An 8730-nucleotide genomic window follows, 5' to 3' on the forward strand; every position below is an offset into this window, starting at 1 on the left:
TTCTTCTCTGAGCTCTACATACAACTACTTGTTCAAAATCACCTTTTGGGTTTCTAATGGTCATCTCAAACTTAACATATCCAAATATGAGTCTGACTTTTATTTCCAACTTATTTCTGTATAATATTGCCCTGAATATTAAATGACTATTCCTTGTCCTATTGCTTAGTTTAAATTTTTTGGAGCTATCCTTGATTTTTCTTAGGATAGCCCACATCTCCTTTACCAGAAGATCTTTACATTTATATTTCAAAAAACTGATTTAAAAAAATTAATTCCAGTATAGTTAACGCACAGCATTATAAGAATTATATGTGTACAATATAATGACTCACCAATTCTATACATTACTTGGTGCTCATGGTAAGTATACTCTGAATTCCCATCACTATTTCACTCACCACCCCCCGCCCCCGACCTACCTCCCTTCTGATAACCATCCATTTGTTCTCTATAGTTAAAAGTAGTTTTTGGTTTGTCTCTTAAATTCCACATAGGAATGAGATTCTATGGTATTTGTCTTTCTCTGTATGATTTATCTCACTTAGCATTATACTGTCTAGATTCACCCTTATTGTTGCAAATGACCAGATTTCATTCTTTTTATAACTGGATATTATTCCAGTGTGTATGTATGTGTGTGTGTGTATCTCACATCTTCATTATCTACAATGAACACTTGTGTTGCTTCTGTAATTAGGCTGCTGTAAAGAACGCTGCAATAAATGTAGGGATGTATATCTCTTAGAATTAATGTATCTGGATTCTTTGGGTAAATGCCCAATAGTGGAATTGGTGGATCATATGGTAATTCTATTTCTAATTTTCTAAGGAACCTCCATACTATTTTCCAGGTGGCTGCACTACAGTTTGTATGCCCTGAAAATTTGATTTTTTGACACTCACTTTCTCTACTGCTACCACTTTGCTCTAAGTCACTGTAATCTCTGGATTATTTTAATAGCTTTCTATCTAGTCTGCCTACTTTCCATCCTCCCCCTTTAGTACATTCTCAATATAGTAATCAGAATATTCTTATTAAAACTTATTCACTACTTGCTACCATGACTCCCCATCTCATAATTAAAAATCAACATCTTTATAATGGTACTGGAGCTGAATTTAATCTGATCTTCCTGTTACCTCATACCTCATTTCTGGCTATTCTTCCCTTCATCTGCTATAGTGAAACTGTCTATCCATCATGCTTCTCTATTCAGGATCTTTGCTCTTGTACTTTATTCTTCCTTGAATTACTCTTCCCACATAATCCCCTGGTCATTCTGCTATATATTTCCAGATATTCCCCTAAATACTATCTTTTCAGTAAGGACTTCCCAAACTCCCTGCTATTGGCTGAATTATGTCCCTTTAAATATAGTGCAGCCCTAATCCTTCTGTAACTATGCTGAAGATAGGACCTTTAAAATAGTGGTTGAAGCTAAATGAAAACATAAATGTGGAACTCCAATCTGATAGAACTGGTGCCCTTAATAAGTAGGGGTAATGACACCAGAGTGTGCTCTCTACCATATGAAGACACAACAAGAAGGCAGCCACCTACAAGCCAGTGAGATAGCCCTCACCAAAATCTAAACATCCTAGCATCCTAGTCCCAGACTTGGAGCTTCAGCGTTGTGGGAAAATTAATGTCTGTTGTTCAAGCTACCTAGTTTATGATATTATGTTAGGGCAGCCTGAGCTAACTAATATACTCTTCTGTTCTATTTAAAATACTAATTTCTTATTACTTCCTAAATTTGCTCCTTTATTTTATTCTGTAGCCTTTATCATAGTTCTAATATGGTACATATTTTGCTTGTTGTTCATCTCCCACTACAATATGATATGAAAGAGAACATAAATTTGTAGGTGAGTCATAAGTATTACATCTTCAATATATAGACCAATATCTAAAAATATTGGGCTCAATAAGGATTCATCAAATAAGAGAGAAGTAAATACAAAAAGAAAATATATTTTGTTGAGCAAATGTTATAATAGAAGTCAGAAAAGACTCCGGATAGCCAGGAGAATATTGAAAAAGAAAACCAGAGCTGGGGCATCACAATGCTGGATTTCAAGTTGTACTACAAAGCGGTGATCATCAAGACAGTATGGGACTGGTACAAAAACAGACACATAGATCAATGGAACAGAATAGAGAACCCAGAAATGGGCCCTCACATCTATGGTCAACTAATATTTGACAAAGCAGGAAAGACTATCAACTGGAAAAAGGAGAGTCTCTTCAATAAATGGTGCTGGGAAAATTAGACAGCCAGGTGCAGAAGAATGAAACTAGGCCATTCTCTTATACGAGACACAAAGATAAACTCAAAATGGATGAAAGATCTAAATGTGAGACAAGAATCCATCAAAATCCTAGAAAACACAGGCAACACCCTTTTTGAACTTGGCCACAAGCAACTTCTTGTAAGATACATCTATGGAGGCAAAAGAAACAAAAGCAAAAATGAACTATTGAGACTTAATCAGGTTAAAAAGCTTCTGTACAGCAAAGGAAACAGTCCACAAAACTAAAAGACAACCTACAGAATGGGAGAAAATATTTGCCAATGACATATAGATAAAGGGCTAGTATCCAAGATCTATAAAGAACTTACTAAACTTAATACCCAAAAAGTAAACAATCCAATCATGAAATGGGCAAAAGACATGAACAGAAATTTCACCAAGGAAGACATACACATGGCCAACAAGCACATGAGAAAATCCTCTGCATCACTTGCCATCAGGGAAATACAAATCAAAACCACAATGAGATACCACCTCACACCAGTGAGAATGGGGAAAATTAACAAGACGGGAAACAGCAAATGTTGGAGAGGATGTGGAGAAAGGAGAACCCTCTGGCACTGTTGGTAGGAGTGTGAACTTGTACAGCCACTCTGGAAAACTGTGTGGAGGTTCCTCAAAGAGTTAAAAATAGACCTGCCCTACGACCCAGCAGTGCACTGCTGGGATTTACCCCAAAGATACAGATGCAGTGAAATGGCAGGACACCTGCACCCTAATGTTTATAGCAGCAATGGCCACAATAGCCAAACTGTGGAAGGAGCCTTAGTGTCCATCAAAAGATGAATGGATAAAGAAGATGTGTTCTATGTATACAATGGAATATTACTCCGCCATAAGAAATGACAAATACCCACCATTAGAAGTCATTTTATTAAATGTTACATATATTAACTCATTTAATTTCACAAAATTCCTATGAGATGAGTACTACCATTATTTCTTACTTGGAGATAGAAGGTTGATAAAAACAGATGTCAAATAATTTGATCAAAATTACTCACTTAGGAGGTGCCAGGGCTTGTAAAGCCAGCTGCCTTATAAACATAGTTGTTCACCAGAGACAAGGGTTCTATTCACTCTGGGATTGATTCAGTACTGATAAGAATTTTACTTTCAATTTAAGTTCTCTCCCATTATATCTCTGTTTTTCAGGACTCAACCAGATGGGTGAATGATACCCTGTAATGAACTTACGTGACTGGAACTATAGTAGCACCCAACCAGGTTCACAAATAATTTATATTTATGTCTTGAGTGAGTTATTGTATCCTTAGATATTGCTCATCCCTTGAGTCAGTCTACTTCCATAAGAAAAACCTACCCATGTTTTCTCAAAACTCAGAGTGAAATTCTTTGTCAGAGCTTGATTCTCTACTAGACAGCTATAGTATATCGGCTATTTATCCGTGTCTGTCTACTTCATTGCCATTCTTAAGAAGGTTATTTTTTACTTGTAATAAATTGTTAATGCTACTTTATTTTAACTCTTGGAGTATAGTTGAAGCACTCTGTCTTCATGATTGGACTAGAAAATTACGCTTGGTGAAGAGTAAGTTACTTTAAAACAAATTTTTTATGGTGGACTTTTTCTTTGTTTGTTTTAATCTGCTTCAAGTGTGTCAAGGCAGAGTTTCTCCTCTGTTGGGCTGTTCATCCTTGAAAAGCCTCTTTTATCCATCTTTGCCTCTGAAAATTTGATGTTAGGGAAGTCTTGTGGTTTAGAAAACATTCTGGCAACAAAACAAATAACCAAACACTGAAAATGTTAATTTAAAAACATGGAAAACAAAAATCAGAAGAGGAACTCCATATGCTATGATTGAATCTTACTGGAAGATGTTTTTTGCCTCAAAATCTTGAACAAAATAAAACTAGACCTCTAGCCTCTTCAATGTGAGGACCTGAGTTTGACTAATAGAGCCATAGAAAGGAAAGATTCTGAGACCCACATTTTGGAGGATGAATTTAGTGAATGCAATTGCAGTAATTCAGATTTTCAATGATACTTATCTTTCTCAGCTTTACAAGCTAAGGTTAACTGGATTTCAAATGCTTTTTGAGTAGTTCCAGGAAATTCTTTCATGTAATGCAATTTATTTGAAAGATAAAATATATGTATGTGTGTATGTGTGTGTATGTATATATATATATATTATAAATAAATATATATAAATATGTATAATATATGTTAGCCCTCATGGCTTCTCAAGGATTTTGAATGGTAGATTTCAAATTTCACAATATTTTATATTTTTATAAACTTTTCTAGTATAATTCTGTCTGATTTAATGCTGAAATTGTCAGAATGAATAATGCTAAGTGCTGCAGCAAAGAAAATTTTTCACTACCTAACAAAATAAAAGTTTTATTTCTCAACCGTATCATGGTCCAATGCAGACTGCTAGAAGAGCTCTGCTGCATACAATCAAGGACATTTACTTTTCAACTTTGTGCTACTTCCTTCCATAAGTGACTGTCAAGGTCATCCCGGGGTTGACATTAACAAATAGGAGCCCAGAAAATTCATAAAAGATTGTGTGAGTTATTTTCAAGTTGGCCTGAGATTTGCATATATTACTTCTAACAACTTTCTATTGGCCAGAACCCAGTGTTGGGGCTCTGCTTAATAAAAGTAGACTGATAAATATATTTTAGCTGTATGTCAATGAAAGATAAAGGAAACAGAGATTAAGGAATACTTTGTTTTTTGTTTTTTTTTTTTTTTGCTGCTGGCTACCCTTCTTTTACTACTTACTCCTTTGTTCTCTTCACAAAGTATATTCTCTTCCTCCTCAAAAGAGGCATTCCAAAGACTCATCCAGTTCTTGGATTATCCTCAAAATCTAACAGCTCTGGCCATTGTGTTTTCATCTACATTAGGGATAGATCTAACATTTGTGAATTAATAATAATAAGTTATCTCCATCAGATCCCAAATGTTTATATACTACACACAGAGTAAACAAACAAACAAAAAATAACATCAAAATGGAAGAATGGAAGACCCAGAAGAGTTAACTTAAAATTATTTTTGTTGTTTCAAGTTTTGATTTAAATTCTAGTTAGTTAACATATATGTAATATTGGTTTCAGGAGTAGAATTCAGTAATTCATCATTTACATATTACACCCAATGCTTATCACAACTGCCCTTCCTAAAACCCATTAACCATTTAAACCATTCTTCACCTACCTCCCCTCCAGGAACCCTCCCAAATGTGAACTTCTGTGTCCTGGCATTCTTTGCAACAAGCCAAAAGTGATTTTGTCTGGTTTTCAAAAGAGAATAGCCTTTTTTTCTCCAATTTTAGATATATTTACACGTTAGCTTTTATGTAAAATGCTTCACACCATTTAATTACTTGATTAGTTGCAAGGGTTATCAAGCAAAGTTTAAAAGCAATGAAGCTTTAGAGGCAGCAATTCTGTAGAGAACTCTCTTATGAACAACATAATTGTTTTGAGCTTTCATTGAACTTTGACTTATTGTCAGGAATCAATTATGAACTGAATTGTATAAGCTCATTATAAATCATGCTTCTCCATTAAGATGGTATTTCATTCGGAGTTGGTATCATTAGGATAAATCTCTTAACATATGATATAGCATCTAATGGCATGAAGTAGGAATGGATTCTGGTTCTATTCTTTTGAATTTATTTCTTAATAATCTGATATCTAGATTAGTTGAAATATACAAATACCACAGTTTAGCAGTCTTCAACTATGAGTTGCCAGTATTTAAGTGAACAATTACAAACAAAGCAAATTTTACCTGAGACTTTCTAATGAGTATATGCTTTTGTTGTTTTGTAAGGCTCTTGTAAAAACTGTTAGAGGAATTTTTCCTGTGAATGTTTGTGTATTCCTAAAATGGAGGCTAGAAACTATTTCTCAGCCTCAGTACATTGAACCCATGACCCAGACTGAGTTCCACCAACCAAGTAAACATACCCAGAACTGCAGTATAAAAGCTAGGATATGGGACACCTGGGTGGCTCACCAGTTGAGCATCTGCCTTAGGCCCAGAGGATGATCCTGGAGTCCCAGGATAGAGTCCCACATCAGGCTTCCTGCATGGAGCCTGCTTCTCTCTCTGTCTCTCTGCCTCTCTTTCTCTCTGTGTGTCTCTCATGAATAAATAGATAAAAATCTTTAAGAAAAAAAAAAAGAACCTAGGGTAAAGAAAGCACTGCACCAAAGTCCTCCTGGAGATCCAGCTTTCAGGGACATCTGGTTTTCAGAGCTAAACTGTCACAGTGAGAGACTATTCCTAGGGAGGGTGTCACTGGTTTTTAATCAAGAACCACTACTGAAATATACTTGATTCTGATGAAGTAGCCTGGATCTCCAGCTCTACCAGTACTTCTGGGAGCTCCTAACAACAATATATTTTTTATACATTATCTTTTTATATAATATTTTATCATCAACATAGTAGGTTTCTGTTTACAATCAAGTACTTGTCTCATTGATAAGCCCAAATGTTGTTTGCATTTTTACCATATACCATTAACATTTAATGTTCTCTAACATTTCAATTCATGCAATTATATAAAATATTTTTGCAAGCAATTTTTTCCTTTGATATTGTTTGCTTTTTTGGTCTGGCATAACACATGAAAACTATAAGAAAAATGTAACTAGAACACTAGAAATGGTATTTCTATAACCATTTAAAGGTAAACTAAAGAATGAGTAGGAGATGGATATCTTAAATATCCATTTAGGTGTGACTATGTTTTGCTGCTGTTAACTTCAGTGCACCAGATTGATTATGATATTGCTTTTTGTTGCCTGCTATCAGCATTGATATATGTATAACCCTTTTATTTTAATATGTATAATGTATGTATGTTTATTGATTGATACCTACAAATGGAGGTATTCCATAACCCAATTCAAGTATAAGAAAAGTGAAAATCACTTACATGCAAGTATTTCCCTTCTATTATATTACTAGCTTGCAGCCTGACATCTCATATAAACACTATCCTAAAATTGGGGAATATTATTGTCTTGTTAATTATTGTGTGTTTTTTTTTTTTTTACATATGTCTAAGATATATATTTGGCTTTTAGTTATTTCCACATTTTATAAAAAGTTGTCTTCCAGGATCCTTGGGTGGCTCAGTGGCTTAGCACCTGCCTTCGGCCCAGGGCATGATCCTGGAGTCCCGGGAGGGATTGAGTCCCACAGTGGGCTCCCTGCATGGAGCCTGCTTCTCCCTCTGCCTGTGTCTCTGCCTCTCTCTCTCTCTCTTTCTCTCTCTCTCTGTCTTTCTCATGAATAAATAAATAAAATCCCTTTTAAAAAAAAGTTGTCTTCTGTGAACATTTTGTGAGTAGGATTCACATATTTTGTTGAAAGAAGTTGATATTTATTCATTGTTTTTTCACTATTTTATACAATATTCCTCTGTGAAATTTACTACAATATATTTACCTATTCTTTTTTAAAGATAATTCAAATTCGTACAGAATTTATTCGAACAGTTTTAGATAAACGAAAAGTTGCGAAGATAGTAAAATTTCATATACCACTCCCACCACCATACACAGATTCCCTTTTAATTAATATCTTATATAGTGTATTTGTTGCTGTTAATTTAGCCAGGATTGCTACAATATTGTTAATGAAAGTCCATACATTATTCAGAGTTCCTGAGTTTTTAGCTAATGTTCTTTTCTTTTTTTTTTTTTTTTTTTGTTCCAGAATCCCATTCAGGATGCCTTGTTACATTTAATTGTCATATCTTCTTAAGCTTCCCTTGGCTGTAACAATTTCTCAGACTTTATTCTTGTATTTGATGACTTTGACAGTTTTGAGGCATGATAGTCAGGTATTTTTAGAATGTCTCTCAACTGAGATTTGTCTTACTGTTTTTTTTTTTCTACATAATTAAATAGTGTTTATGAGTTTTGGAAAGGAGGACCATAGAGATAAAATATCATTTATTTTATTTATTTTTGGCATTACAGAATTGAAATTTTTTTTCCAAGTTTTTATTTTAAATTCCACTTAGTTAACATACAGTGTAATAGTTTCAGGTTAGAATGTAGTGATTCAACACTTGCATATAATACCTGGTGCTCATCACAAGTGCCACCCCCCCCCCCCTTTTTTAGGATTTATTTATATATTCTAGAGAAAGCACTCGCATGAGTGGTGTGCAGTGTGTGGTGGGGGAGAGTCAGAGAGAGACAACCTTCAGCAGACTGCCATTGACATGGAGCATGATTCAGGACTCGATTTTATGACCCATGAGATCATGACCTGAGCTAAAACCAGGAGTTAGATGCTCCACAGGAACCACCTAGGCCCCAACAAGTACCCTTCTTAATCCCTGTCACCTATTTAAATCTTCTCTTCCACCCTGCTCCCCTCTGGTAACCATCGGTTTATTC

Source organism: Canis lupus, chromosome 38 (genome assembly GCF_003254725.2).
Source record: "Canis lupus dingo isolate Sandy chromosome 38, ASM325472v2, whole genome shotgun sequence".
Taxonomy (NCBI): Eukaryota; Metazoa; Chordata; class Mammalia; order Carnivora; family Canidae; genus Canis; species Canis lupus.